At 37.8% G+C, this 15,791-nt stretch overlaps 1 protein-coding gene across 2 annotated transcripts in view; it reads left to right on the top strand.

Moving 5' to 3' along the window:
• Nucleotides 1-5,282: 5,282 nt before the first annotated feature.
• NDST3 (N-deacetylase and N-sulfotransferase 3) overlaps nucleotides 5,283-15,791 on the top strand; it is a 199,387-nt gene continuing 188,878 nt past the window's right edge. The window contains exon 1 of one of the 2 annotated variants that reach the window (XM_073237117.1): nucleotides 5,283-5,497. The gene's annotated coding sequence lies outside the window, so the exon portion shown is untranslated. The other variant, XM_073237118.1, reaches the window with a different exon arrangement.

The raw sequence follows: 15,791 nt of genomic DNA, 5'->3' as shown, positions 1-15,791 counted from the left end.
GGATTCATTTGTCCAATAAATATTTATTTACTTTTACTACAGAGCTAAACTGTAACCTATGGAGGGAAAATAAAATAATCATGAATTCCAAAGATTCAAATACTTAACCATTAGGTTTCTGAAATTTAATTTCATTTAAGTGTATATGTTTGATTTCAAGATGAGTTTTAAGAAAAATGAATGAAGGTACCTATTACCATTTCTGTCAGAATGTCAAAGATGCTGGTTAACACTTAAATTTAATGCTGAGGAGCAGGGTTCCCATTTTCTATTTCTTGCAGTGCTACTGAGGGCACTTGTTCACAACTGAGGGAGAAAAACTACATGCATAAATTTTCCCATTCCCAATTAAATTTTCATTTTTTTCTACTCACAGTTCTCTAATTCAAATGTTTGGTGGAGAGCTCAGTCAAAAAGCCTCAAGCCTAAGAATATTGGATTTGTCAATCCATAATGTACAGGGCATTTCAATTTTCTCTGCTATTTCTCTTTAACAACTTCCTATAACACTATTTCAAAGACATACTTTCAGAGGAGCAAAAAAAATTAATTCTACAACTCCTACTTCTTGAATATTTATTATTTTCTTCAACCTCTTGAATCAAAGGATCAGATAAAATGGAAAAACATCATACTAAGGTAGTAGGGGAAGTATTCTGGAGTCTTTATGAAGTCTGTTTTCACACAAATTGAGAGAGAAATCATCCATTTTAATCTCACAATGAATCTCTCTTGTACTATATGGCATAAGGCCAAGCTAAAACGGTGTTTTAATATTGCAAGCTAGATCAAAGAAACACCTTAATGATGCTTGGTGCTGCTTGAATATTAAGAGATAGCTTTGAAGACTCACAGTTATGTTCTACAACCTCATGATAGCTTGTATTTCCCCCATCAAGATGGAACATGTTATTTCAATTGTTTATGCTAAAACTATAGATATGAATATATTTATATTACTAAATGGTAATCAACCAAGGCTTGTAATTAATTAAGTAGATGCATTGTGATCAGCACATAAGAACTTAAACTTACACATAAGTAAAAAGCTATTTTTGAGGACAAAGTATTTGAAAATTAAACAGAAATTATAGAAAATAACGTGCAGAGGTACTATTTTGGCTAAGTAATAAAAGAAATAATGACAGAATAAACTAAGGTGATTTCCTTTATCAGGTATAGTGTTAAATATTTCCTGTTATGTTAAGAAGAACATTTCTTTCTCTTCTTTAGTGTGTTTTAAGTGACTGCTGTTGAGTAAGGCCCTGCACCTGGGCCAGTGAAAGATACCAACCAGCCAGTGAGGGAGACAGCCCTCAAGGAGGTAAGAATGCAGCATCCATTCTTCTGTTCCACATCTTGCTACATTTTAGTGCCAAAGAAACAGTATTTTTTTTAACAAACCATTTCTTTTACTTTAAAAGTTTACCTAATTGACCAATTAAAATACTGACTTCCATGTATATTTATTATGATTAACATAAAAAATTAGTTTGGAAAACAAAAAAATTTATGTAACAGTAAGTGCTCATTCTTATAGACCCACATAAAGACACACAATCTGGGTTCTCAATAACACTCAATCCGGGGGGGTCTTAAAGGATGGTCTTCAATAAGCAGCATCTGCCTCACTTGACAACTTACTAAAAATACAAATTCTCAGGCCCCAGTCCACCGCTACTGAATAAGAAACTCTGAGAGTGGAACCCAGCAATCTCTGATTTAGTAAGTCCTCTAAAATGATACAGAGCCACATTAAAGTTTAAGAACTACTTCTCTAACCTAGTCTATTAAACCTTAAATTGGTGTTTTATAAAACGAGATGAGATTTTCATACTACTGACTAAACCTTATATATTTTTCACAGGCAGAGTTTGCAAGGAAACTTAGAGACAGGTAAAATTAATCTTTCTATGATTTCCAGGAACCCCAAACTTTTTCCATTTCACTTCCACATAACCAATAATTTTGCTGAGATTTTTAGTTTTAACCTACTTTCACTTTAACATCTCTTGACACACTAAAGTTGGGGCACATTTCCTTAAGCTAAGTTAGCAGTTCTAGCTAAAATATGCTTTCTTTCAAATCTTTACTCCATTATCTTTCAGCAGGTTAATAATTTCATTAATTACTATAACTATAAATCCAAGCTGAATATTTTTCAATAACAGTAATACTTATACTTACTAGCTATTTAAAGCCAGAAATACTGATGTGTTTTTTATAAACATCTGCATTTTTAAAAGCTTCTTACATTCATGTATTGCTTTAATGTAGACATGGAAAAATAGAACAGGACTCTGTAAATTCTAATGAATTTCCCAAAATTCTTTTACAATCATCATCCTCCATATGGAAGCATTAAAGGATAAAAACCTTTCAAAATATACTAATAATTTTTAACCCATGTGAACCATAAATTGTTAATCCCTACATCATTGCTATTCAATGCCTTATCTCAGAATGACTAAATACAAGGATCAATTATTTCAGTATACAAAAGTGCATAGCTTTGTTCTTTTCTCCTTCTTTTTAAAGGTTTCCATAGCCTTCAATTTACAGACAGACTTTTCCTTTTATAATTGAAGCAGGGTCTCTAATAAAAATATTTCATATTTTCTCAGGGCTTCTCAAAGGTTGACAGAAGCCTGAACTTCCAATTTTTAAGGTCCCCAGTATTTATGTAAATAGTAAAAATGATATCCCAAAAGTGGTTAAAAAAAACTGCAGTATACACCAAAGGTCTACACTAAATCTAACACATTTATCACATTAAAAAATATTATATAAGCTCATTTAGAGATGACTAAATTTGAGGTGCTCCACCAATGTGAGGCCCTGGCCCAGAATGCCTTCTCCACTTCAGGCTCACCCACTGCCACAAGTTCGTTGTTGTCTACTACTTGTGTTACACTGAACTGGGATGCTTCTCTGGAGGAAAATTGTTCCCTGGCCTTAAGGGTCCTGTGTTGAAGAAGAAAATAGGAAGAAAGGACTGGAGGAGGCAATGGTTGACACTGTTATCTGTTCCCTCCTTACCTTTTTTGCTGGGCAAGTAAAGAGGAAGGAAATAAAGGCAACATAAAGATCTGCTATTACACTGGGTTAAAATGTTATATGAACGTGGATGGGAACTTCTGGAATAGAATTACAAGATTTGACACTCTCAGAGGAAATGATGGTATAACCCTATGGTGTCTGTACTTCCTGATGGATGGCTGGAAATAGCAGTCACTGGTGAAGGTAGCAATTCTCCCCAAAGCATCAAAAAATTTGATTGTGCCATCAGGCAAACCTAACTGAGGAAAACCCCAAGATATAGACATGAAAGTACTAAATACCTTATTTTGTAGAAGTTTTCTATTTTTTTTCCTGTTTGTTTTTGGGCAGGAAAGACAGAAAAAGAAAGAAGAAAAAACGAATGCCATTTCTGAGCCTACCTACGTACCTTGAAATATTTTGGAAGGTCTGGATTCATGAATCTTGTCTATTTCTTGAAATCCTGTAGAAAAGCCTGACCTCCTATCCCTACATCAATACATTATGAGTAACTAAAAGGCAGGGAAGATTCCTGCTTTTCTTTTCTTTTAAAAATATTATTGTATTCCCAGAGCTATTTAGTAATTGTTCAATAATTTATTTTTGATAACGGGAGTGATTAATGTATGCTATAGATGACATATCATATGGATGACAGAGCAGGCTCTCTGGAAGGAGTATTTTTTAAAGAGCAGGTTCTAAAAATTCCCAAAAGGCACAAAACTTCCAATGGGTAGTTAACCACAACTTAAAAATAAATAAAACCAATCTAATACGTGTCATGTGACCAAAGAAATCTACCATCTTCACATTTTTGTTGGCTTTCAGAAGGACATTGGTTCAGTCACTTCTGTAACCTCTCTATCATACACAGCAAAAACGATATACAGCTTTCAGGCTTCAGTCTAAAGGTCCAAACTAACTCAGGACATTGGGAATCTAATCAAAGATCTTGCTCTACAGTATCCAAATGCCTTCATAAAGTTAAGAAACAACCAAACGTTTAATTTCTGTATTACTTGGGTCTCTTTGAATTTCAATAGACAGAAATTTCAACTCAAGCTGCCTTAAGGTTAAACTGAATTGATTGATTTATGCTTCAAAATATCCAGGATTGAGACCTTGTTTTAGCCATAGCTGGATTCAGAGCTCAAATATTCCCATCAGGATTTAGCATATCTCCAACTCCCAGGTATGCCTCTTTGAGTATTAGCTTCATTTCCACACTTCACATGATGACACGAGGAGCTCCAAGCTCACATCTCACTCTGCAAAGTCCAATACAATAAAGTCCATGTCTTTGCCGGGAGCAAAGTAAGTCCTACAATGGTGACTTTTTGTCTCTGATTGGCCAGATTTGGGTCACATACATTTTTGTAAACCAATCCCAGCTATCAAGATGACATAATGAGTCCGATGACCAGACCTGGGGGTCACCCAGTGTGTCAGAGTAGTGGTTGACAACCTGAAGCAAGTAGGCAAAGGGGAGGGGCAGTGGCTGGATCTTCCAAAATAAACAGGGGTATTGTTTCCATAAAGAGGAGTGAGTAGCTGGGAAGCAAAACCACAAATATCCACAAGTTATTTTTAGTAGACCCCCACTTATTAAAACGTACTAAAGCCATTAGTGGATCAAAATATTATTTTTAAAAAATCATCTGATTGAGGCTTCTAATCTAACTATAGTTTGTAAGAATATAACCTTACACCTTGTATCCAAAATGTTGCTTCAGTTGCTAGCCTCCCACTGTTCTCGGGATCTGAAACACATGGGCTAGGCAAACAGAGGCAACTACTGGTACCCAACCTCGAAGCCGCCCGCCGCGACTTCTCCAGCTCCAGTGTCACGAGCAGGAGCGTGACCAGAGGGGACGGAGAGGGTGAGCCCCACCTTCCGAGTGCCGCCTCAGGGACCTGCATCCACTTCCCAGGCGGCGCGACCAGTTTCATCCTTGGCAGCCGCCGCCAACCCGCCCGTAGCGGCCGTCGGAACTGGCCGGCCGAGTTCGGGACTCCCGGGGTCCCCAAGCCAAGACCCAGAGAGGCTGATCCGCGGAGCCAACCCAAGCGAAAGGCGGGCGAACGGGGAAGCTGCATCTCCCGTCCCCCTCCGCCCCTCCCCAGGATGGCGGGCGCGCGCGGGCTGGGCGCAGGGAGGCGGCGTGAGGGCGGCGGCGGCGCGGCCGGGCGGGTCCCGGGGCCGCGATGCGCGTCGGTGCGAGCGCACGACTCTCCGGCGCGCCCGCTGCGCTCGCCCGGCAGCCGCTTCCCGCCCCGCGCCCCGCGCCCCGCGCCGCCCGCGCTCCAGACCCGCCCGAATCGCCCCCGGCTGCGAGCGCGGGACCTCGGGCGCGAGGGGACGGGCCGCCCCCGGCTCCGGGAACCGCGTCGCCCCCTCGGGGAGCCGCTGAGGCCGAACGTCCGGGGAAGGAGCATCCCGCGGACGCCTGCGCCCGAGGTAATCACCTGGGTTGAGGGGCCGGACACCAGAACAGGGACACTTGCAGTGCGGACTCCGGAGGCGGCACACGGGAATCGGGACAAGTTCCTCGTGGCTGGAAGGGGTCCTGAAACCTGTCCATCGTTTTATTTAATTAGCCGTTCCTCTGCCGTTTTAAGTAAGTTTGTTTAGACAATGAAAAATATAGTCTCCTGGATGACTGTAGGTTTGTAAATATAATCCCGAAAGTTTTGCATGGTGTGATTTACTTATGAATATTTATTGACCTGTTAACTCTTCAGCTAGTCAGAAAACTGACATTTAAAATATTCTTTGAGGAACATTACAAGTTCGCTGTGGCGTTCAGGCATCGCGTTATTTATCAGCTTAATTAGCATCTGTCTTCCCGAAGTGGTACCAAAGGCTGTCCCTTGGCGACGGGTCTTGGATGTGACACTCTTGCCCTCTAGTGCCTCGCCAGCTTGGTAGCAGTTTGATGGCTAATAGTAATAAGATGTTACATAACACAGTGGTACTGGGCCAAAACTGGTATTGCTGCCACTTGTAAAGCCAAAAAGCCTGATCTGAAGGTAGTGGACACTGCTCTTTCAGTTTCTTTTCTATTGAAACTTTATCAAGAGTCTTTAGCTTTTTCAACTTGAATTCCGGGTAAGTGTATCTATTTATTTCCTGTATGGTAATGGCTCACTAATAAATATAGGGGCTTTTAGTAAGAGATAGCAACTTTGTTTTCAATTAATCAAAGAATTTTAGGATTGAACAAGTGCCTAATTTATTCTTGTAGAAGAAATAGAGCGTTTTAATTAAATTGAGTGAAACAAAGGCATGTCTTGTCATTCTGGGGTAATTTTAGAGCTTCTCTTTTATAAAATTAAGGTATTATGGAGATGACCCTTCATAATTAAGATCTCTTCCAACAACTCGTAGTTATTCTGCAGCAGATTTGTTAAACAGAACACATGTCTGTTGTTTGGTGGCCTAGAAATTTGTAAGTAACATCAGAGATTTGAATTATAACTACCTGTCTATTTATACAGCAACAATCCTCAACAAATACTACTATTTGATACAATTCACTTTGTAAACATTATTTAAAATTATGCAATTAATAAAATTAAATGCAACTGGAAAGAAATAATCAGCCTAAGTATTAAATAATAGAAGCTTTAAATTAAAAGAAAATATATGTATTGTATGTTTAATATATCCACATTTTTTTGGCTTGGTAAAACCAAATTACATTTTTTAAGGGCATCTTCCAACTAGTTCTTCTACTATCTGGAAACTAGTGAAACCTTATTTAAAGTTGAAATTTTATCCATATTCTTAATATGTATTGAGATTCCATAAATGTATTGGAGTATTGCTATATATGTGGAAGAGTTTTGAAAACATTACCCCTACGTAATGTAAATAGCTACATCTTTATGTCAGATTAAACACAGATTGAATATTGAGACACTTGCAGAACTGATCTCAAACTCACTTTTTCTTTAACCTTAGAAAATATATTAACAACTATCAAACAATGTATTCACCACAAGAGAGCAGAATGATATGGAGGAGAAACACTCGAACATCTGATATTCAGCTGAAAGGCATATTTTTTTTTTCAAACACAGCTCCTTATTATTACTGCATCTGAGAAGGAGATTTCAAAAATAAATTTGAGAGAGACTATTGAAAAATAGTATTGACCATACCAACAGGCTTGCCCTAGCAGCTCTTTTTGTGTTTTCCTTTCTCCAGTTAACATGGTATGTACCATCTCTGTGGTTTTTTTATTGTTCTTTTTATGATTTTGATGGTAAAACAGAGGACTTCTTTCTTTGTATAATATTAAAATTAAACTTGGCACATGAGTTAATTTCTGCATAGTCTTTGGAATGAAGGATTCTTAGGTTAATAAAGTGTTTCAGATAAACAAAATTTTCATCTCTTCCTATAGATATTTGTTATAGTTTAGTTCTGCTGGATTATAGTATACCTTCTCTTTTAATACATTTTATTGAGAGAAATATTGGTTCTGAAGAATACAGGAAATATTAGAGTAATCTGTGGTGTAACTGAAAGATTTGTTGAAAAAAATATATTGTAGAAGCGATAACCAGTCACTTGAGGTTCTTTTCTCTGGATATATTCTGCTGGAAAAGTTATTATGAGCTAGAATCTAAATATTCAGTGGTTGACTTGTCATTTCAGAATTTTAATACCATTGCAAATTTTTCTTTTAATTCAGAGAATCTTATATGACTTCCTTGAAACTCAGTTGAGTTTCAGCTGTTCTTTGGTAATTTTTGCCAACTTTTAAACTTAAGTATGTATTTGTTGAGGTATAAAATAACATTAAAAGAAAACTATATTTAAATGATTTATTATTTGTATGCACTCTAAAAACAGAAATAGAATTAGTGATAAAAACACTATTCTCAACTAAATGAATGCCTTGGATTTCTAATTGCTTTAAAGTATAGACAGTAAGGAAAAAACAGTGGAAGTTTACTTTTCGTCTGCTGTGGCACACTAAAATACATGAACACTGAACACCTATCCAGATTAGAGGAAGTTGACACACAAAAGCAACAGCTTGCATTGTAATGATAATTAGTCTGAATAATGCTAAAAATTGTTTTATGACTGAAGTTCCTCTTAGAATACTCAAGAATTGGTTTTAGAAAACCAATCGGTTTGTCTGTTTGCTTTCAATAAAAATTATATCCTTAGGCTCTGGGATGTCACAATGACCTTCATGTTACTGTAAACATTTCTCATCAATTTCATGTAAGTTCCATAACTTTAAAAAGAAGACCCTACTACAATTAATGTATATAATAAATTAGTTCACAAAAAATCATACAAATTACTAAGGGCTATAACTTTTGATTACCTTTGCCAAACAAGGCTTAAAAATCAAATATTGAAGTCCTATAATAAAAGCTTTTAGTAGCTCAGTGATGGGCAGCCATTTTACATACACTTCATTTATAATCTTTTGCTCTAAATACAGTGTTTGAGAATAACATGAAACTAGATCTGGATTCTAGGTCTGGTTCTGCCAAAAGAGATGTAGTAGTCTTTGGGCCTTGGTCCTTCACCTGGAAAGTGAGGATCTCAGAGAACCTTTCCTATCCTCTTTGTTGTCCAACACTGGAAACTGTTCTGGAGGATAGGGCAAAGGGACATGAAGAAAACTAGAGGATGCTACAAAACTTAATTTGTTTATAAGTGCTGTTGTCTAGATTTTTAGTAGTAGATTTTTAAGTTATAAAAATAACAGTTAATAGAATGGTTACCATGTAGCAGTCATTGTTCTAAGCACTTTACATACTAATTTTTAGCTTATTAAGCCTTTACAAAGATTATTTGAGGTAGGCAATGTAATTATTCCCATTTTACAAATAAGGAACTTGAGGCACTGAGAGGTTACCCCCACTAAGATCACATCCCTGGCAAGTGGTAAAGATGGGATTCCATTCAAATATGGCTCCAATGCACATGCCCTTAACCACTATATTACATTGTCTCTCTACAGATTTTCAAATATCTGTGCTTAATATGCCTCTTGATATAACAGGGAATTCATGTACTGCCCCATTTATTTCCATCACTTCTATCCCTACGTATGATCATTCCTTCATTCAAGAGATATTTACTCAGCACCTTCTGTTGCGCCAGGCTTAAAGCAGTGCCAGGACCACTGCATGTGGTGCCTTTGCTAATGAAGAATATATAGTCTAGCTTGGGTGATTTCTTTCTCCTCTCTTGTTACCCCAGTTGGGATGAGTGTCACTCATTCTAAAAGATGCCCACGATAACAAAAAAGAATTTGTTTGACTTTTTATAGATGCATTTATAGGATAGAGAGCAACAGAACCAGGACCTCAGACTTCTCCTTAGGAGTCCCTGTAATATTTCTTCATTGTTCCTCTCTGCTTTTTTTTGCATTATCCTCTCTCTGCATGATGTCTGCCTCTGTTTCTCTGGTTCATGTAACCTGCCCTAAAGCATAGCCAAAACTGATCTATAACTTTACACCTTATGGTCCAGGCAAACAATGAGAGATTGAGTTAATACTCTTTAACTCCCAGGATTCTGAAGGAGGATAAAAATGACAAGGGTTGGATTATATCCTAAAAGCTGCATTTGCAGTAGGCATAACACCCTGCTATTAGGCATACAGCCATGCATACATTCTAGCTCAGTTGAAGAGAATATAAGCAGACATTCCCCCCTTCAAGTCATACAGGCAGAACAAACAGCAAGCAGCAGCAGAGGGATAGTTTTCTTCTCTTGCCTCACTGGATGGCATAACACTGAGAGAGGTGAACAAAGTGTATTCTTTCCTTCATAATTTCTAAATACAAAGAAGTAGGGAAAATTGCAATAGAAACTAATTTTCCATTTAAGGGATCAAACAAAGCTAATGCCCCAAGTGCAGCTTTTTTCCCATCCATCTTAAAAAAAAATCCCAGTTCTGGAGACAGAGTGTATTCTTGGTTGTAGTGCATACAAATCAGCATCTTACTTGCCTACCACAGCAGTGTTCAATTAACATGACACAATTTCACACATTCTTTCCCAGAGAAAAGCATGTTCTTTGTCAATTTTTAATATTACTAAATTATTTTTAGCAAATTCATGTAATGTATTTGAGGGCTTCCAATTCATTTTTCAACACAATAAAATATAGTTAATTTTGTGAAAGAGGAATATTGTCAAGATCTTTTAAGTATCTTTCATTTATGTTAGAACCTGAAGTTCTTTAGTTATTAATACTCATTTTCCAGATGGCAATCTTTTCTCACATTTCTTATACTGCCAGCTTCAACATGATCTATTTCATTTAGAAATTGATTTTTACTTTGGGATGATGGTGGGTGTTAGTGAAAAAGAAAAGACGCATTACAGTGGTAAGTACTTCCCCTTGCATGTACTGCAATACTTCACAAAATGTATGTTTATATATATTCAGTTCTTCCGTATGTATAAGGAATAGCCTGTGATTTCAAAAACTAAGTGCTCCCTCTGCCTTTTGTTAATGGTAGATAATTAAATAATAGCTAATGTTTCCTTGGTGGAAAACAGATGTTTTCCTTTTTAAAAACAGATGCATTGCAAAACAACTTCAGCCATGCTGAATACTGAAAAATGTCAGACTAGGGAAAAATAGATATTCGAATAAGATTGAGTGAAAGGTTCATTCTGGATGAGCCTGATTTATGGCTGGGGTCCAGGTGATGGCTGCCATTCACAGTGTTTATATTATTGCCCTCATTGCTTGAGGCCATTTCTCCTTGTCTGGAAGTTTCCTCCCCACTTACTCATCTGGCTTCATCTTCTGAATCCTGTGGCTCCCAGCATACAGGTCCCACATAACAACATGTGACTGATAGAGGTATCCATTCATGGAAAATGGCTTGACTTCGTGACTGCCCTAATTTATGAATGCAGTTGCTATTTGTAAAATTTAGTAGAGGCTCTTTTCTCATTCATTTAACAAGTATTCAGTGTGATGTTCTTACTTCGTTTGTGTTGATATCAAGAATATAGCGATGAACAGGACAGGTACTTACAGATGCTTCACATCTGTGGAGAAATAAAGAAAATCACATGACTGATGATAACTAAAGAACGTGCTACAGAGGTAAAGTAGATGCCGATGTGAGAGTGTAACGGAGACAGGGCAGGTCTGAGGAAGCAGGACACTTCTGTGAGGCAGGAACCTGTGTGCTGGGAGCCACAGGATTCAGAGGATGAAGCCAGATGAGTAAGTGGGGAGGAAATTTCCAAACAAAGAGAACAGCTTGTGAGGAGACCCTGAGTCTGAAAAGAGGTTGTCTCTTGAGAAACTGAGAGAGGGCACATTTACCTGGATCAGGGTGGGAGGCCCACCACTGAGTCAGGCCTGAGATGAGTGGGAAACGTACCTCACAGTATCTTGTGAACAGGTGCAGGAATTTGGGCTTTCATCAGTAAGTGAAATAGGCATTGATGGGATTTCAGCTGGGAAGAAACAATCAGATTTGCACTTTGATGTTAGCTTGAGCCACTTGTAGAAAGAACCCACAGTGTTTCTGGAGGTCACTTGTTGCAAACATTCAAGTGAGAAGGACATTGCCTGGAAAAAGAGAGAAGTGCTTAAAAAGGCAGGTGAGCTTTGGGAAATGTAAGTGAGAGCACTTGGGTTTATTAGATGAGCAGGAGTGAAGGACAGAAGGTGTCAAGGATGAGCCACTAGGTGGTCGTCGAAAGATAAAGATGGTTTTAGAGGGTAGAGCACAAATTCAAGTTTGGGCAAGCTGAGTTTGCTTGTGACATGATTTCAGTGGAGCCAAACAGTGGCAAGCATATAATAATAAGAAAGGGCAAAGTTACTGTGAGTTGTTTTGTTATTATATCAAGTTGATAGTTCCATTTGCAATCCTAGAGCTCAAAGGAAGCTAGGTTTGAGTTACAAATAAACATTTGGAATTTATTGGAGTGTAGACGGTAATGAAAACCAGGGAGTATGTGAACTCATCTAGGGAAAGGGAGATGAGAAGAGGCCAAGGACGGACATGGTTCTAGGCATCTCTGACTGAGTCTTCTCCACTCTGACACCCAACTGACTTGAGATTCCTGTACCAAAGGAATGCTTACATAGAATGTTTGTATCAGACTTTCCCACAAGTCTGCTTACATAGAATGTTTGTAGCTGTCTTTTTATGAATCCTTAGTGTATTTTTATTGTCCATCTTCAGGATCTCTCATTTCATGTTATTAATATAATCATCGTCATTTTCATTCAAACAGGTAACAGTTAGTATATTCATTCTATATGCCAGACACTTTTCTGAGAGCTTTTCATAGTTCATCTGACAATCTTCATTAAAACTCTTAAGTAGGTACCACAAGTATCTCCATTTTCATGAGGAAACTGCAGCATCTAAAGGTAATAGCTACTCAGTAATCATTTCCTACATATCTAGCATGGAAGGCATGTGATGCAGTTGCCTTCCCGGGTATATGGTATCCAGTACAGGCTGTGAGCTCAAATTTCATTCAACCATGATGATCTGTGGCATGTTGGGCAAGTTACTTAACCTTTAAAGGCCCTCCTCTGTGTTGGCATGTCGTAAGAGTTTATCAGTGTTAGTCGTGTTGCTGTCGTCATTATTCTGCCTCCCTTAGGATTATTTCCTTCAGTTTGCCTTACAGAAAGTCCTGATGAAGTGGTGATGTTTGTAACCAGTATAACCTTGCAGTTTTCCTGTATCTACTGTGACTACTCAAAAATGTGCACTTAAATGGTTTATTTTATAAATTTAATATATAGTTCCTTGGTCATTCAGCATATTCTTTATCATAGGTTCAGTAAGAGCCAAATGCAACTGCAACTGTCAGCTCTACACTTCTAATAAGGACAGCTGTGTCCATGGAAAGTCTGACATGCAGGCCAGTGTGCCTGTCCTTCAGTCCTACAGAGAACCCATCAGACCAGGCAAAAGTCAGTAATTTTTCAATATATTTTTTGTAAAAGCACTTCAAGAACACAATCATTAATCACTACACTGAAGTGTTTGCCTGTTGATCTTGTTGGCCTTTAAAAATGTTTGTATCCTATTTTTTGTTTGAAAGATTAGGAATAACACAAATTCTATACCCTTGGAAATTTCAGTCTAATAATAAAGAGATATTAAACAAATAATGTTGCTAATTTATATTTAGCAAAAGTTATGATAAAGGCTCCAAAAGAAAATAATTTTTAATTTAGAGTACACAATCTGTTCTAAAGGCAGAAAGAGTTGATCAAGAAAGGCTCTCCTGAAGAAAAGAGTTTGTATAGCAATATAGAGATTTGCCTGTGACTAATCAATTTCAGAGATTTCCTTGACTGTTCTATTTTAAAAATCTAGCTATTTTATATAACACTGGGATTTTGCTATCTCCCCATGCATCATTTAGTCACCTGTCTGAACCTTAAGTGTACATAACTAGCTCAAGTCAGTTTCCCGTCTAAGTTTCTGTATTTCTATGACTGGCACTTTTATTCTTCTAGTCCCTCATCCTGCCCATGTCACCAACCATAATTTAACAGTAATCATGTCTTTGTGAGTTTTCCTTCCAAGTCTCTCTTTGTTTTTATTCTCTTTGATCACCACCTCACTTTGCACGTATCCTATCCTCACCTGGATTATGCAGCAGCCTGTTAGCTGGAACCATCCTGACTCCACTCCTTTTTCACTCTGTACAGAGAAGCATATACTCTGTTTGTAGTACTGCTGTTGGTCCATTCTGGGTGTCACTGCTACACTAATCATCTATAAACACTATTTTAACTATTTCTTTTCTGTTCAAATGCATTACAGTACTGTTTCCAAGTGGACACTCTTAAGCTTCACAGTCACTTCCAAGGCCATTCACTATAATCTGCAGCTGCTCTTTCAATGAAATATTATTTCCATTTTCAATCCAACACATAGTATCATACAGTTTCATCTCACTTTCAGATAAACGCATTTTAACCATTTCATTCTTCAACTTTACCCAGTTGTTTTGCCTGTCAGGTTCACCCCATCCTCATATCCAAATCCTGCCCACCATGTCATGTCCTCCTCAAGCACTCGGTCTCTTATAAACTGCCATTGGCTTTTGTAAATATCATTAATCTCCCTCACTCTTCTCACACTTGTAACAGCTTTAGTAACTTGTATAGCATAAATGACTATATATTAGGAGAAATATAATGTTGGCTGTTGTTTTGCAAATCTTATTTCTCCCAATAAAGACTATGCTTCTACATGAATCATTCCTAATACCACCTCTGAGGTATCCCAAGAACCTAGTACAATACTAAGCCCAAAGTAGGATTTACTTTGCACAATCATTAATTGATAGACATCTTTGGGTGGTTGAAGATTTAATACCTACCATAGTGGCTTTTTTATCCCATAATTGAATGGTTTGATTGTATTTTCTTAGGATTAAATAAAACAGACATTAAATCTAGCAAATGTATAAATAATTATAAACATAATGATGCATGACTTTAAAAATAAGTTATGGCTGTAGAATAAGGTAGAAGTGTCAAATTAACCTATTAATTGAATTGCCACTTTATACAACTAATTCCACAAATAGTCTTTCTGTGCTTATTCTGTGCCTGGACTAAGGGCCCAGTGAGAGACAAAAGAGGTTATATCCATTCTCTTAGAGTGTACAGTCAGACAAGGGAGGCTGACTTTAGACAAAATTTTAATTTCATTAGTATCAAGTACAAAGGAGAAATATTTCCCACAATGTGTGTGTGAAACTGCTGATCATTACCAAGTTTGGGAGGTCAGCTCCATACTGAAAAGGTTTTGCAGGGGACTGTATGGAGGAGCTTAGTTTCCACAGGTACCTTTGTAGTTCCCAGTGATGCCCCACCATCATGAGGGCTCAGGAGAAGCTGTGGCAGTGACCTCCCATGCAGAAGGAGCAACCGAAGCAGTTCAGTTTATCCTGAGTGTGGGGAAGTTGGGGTTCCTGTGGCCAGGATCCTCACTGAACTTAAACCCCCTTGATGATGTAACTGGCCTGTTGCTAGGCTACCACTTCCACATCTTTAGGCAATAAGCTATTATTGTGCTATATAGACAGCTCAGCCCACTGCTCTCTCTGGGTGAAGGCAAAGACGCTAGAGCTCGACCTACTGCTGGGGGAACAAGCTGGGTAATAAACCCTTTCACCCCAAAGAAACGTTCTACTGTCATTTCTTTGGTCACACTGAATCCATAGTGAGCTTGCTGGGGACTGAAACCCTTTGCCAAGACACTGAGATTTTCAGAGTTAACAGAGACACAGAGAATGGGAAGTACTTGTTTTTGGAAAAGGTTGTAGTAGGAACAGTAAACTTTAAGCGTCCACACCAGAGCTTTGTTATGAAAAGATGTGCTCAAAATAAGAAAGATGCTAAGGGGCATAAAAATTCTCAATGAAAATAGAAATTGGTCACAGGGGTTGTAGTACAGCATGGAGAATATAGCCAATGGTTCTATAACATCTTCCTCTTTTAACAGATAGTAACTGCACTAGTGAGGGTGAGGATTTAATAATGTAGGTAACTGTTGAACAACTGTGTCATATACTTGAAACCAATATAAGATTGTTTATCAACAATACTTCAATACAAAAATTAAGGAAGATGCAAAAACAAAAAAAATCTACCCCAGAGACTAACGTGGGCACAGCAAAGTGACATGTGCAGTCACAAAAGTCGCTTAAAGAAAACTTAAAGAATCTTGAATATGTTAGATCAAATTCTACCCTC

The sequence above is a fragment of the Manis javanica genome, chromosome 5, assembly GCF_040802235.1.
Source record: "Manis javanica isolate MJ-LG chromosome 5, MJ_LKY, whole genome shotgun sequence".
Classification (NCBI taxonomy): Eukaryota; Metazoa; Chordata; class Mammalia; order Pholidota; family Manidae; genus Manis; species Manis javanica.
Note: the sequence above shows the minus strand (reverse complement) of the source record. Positions and strands in the feature narration are given on the sequence as shown.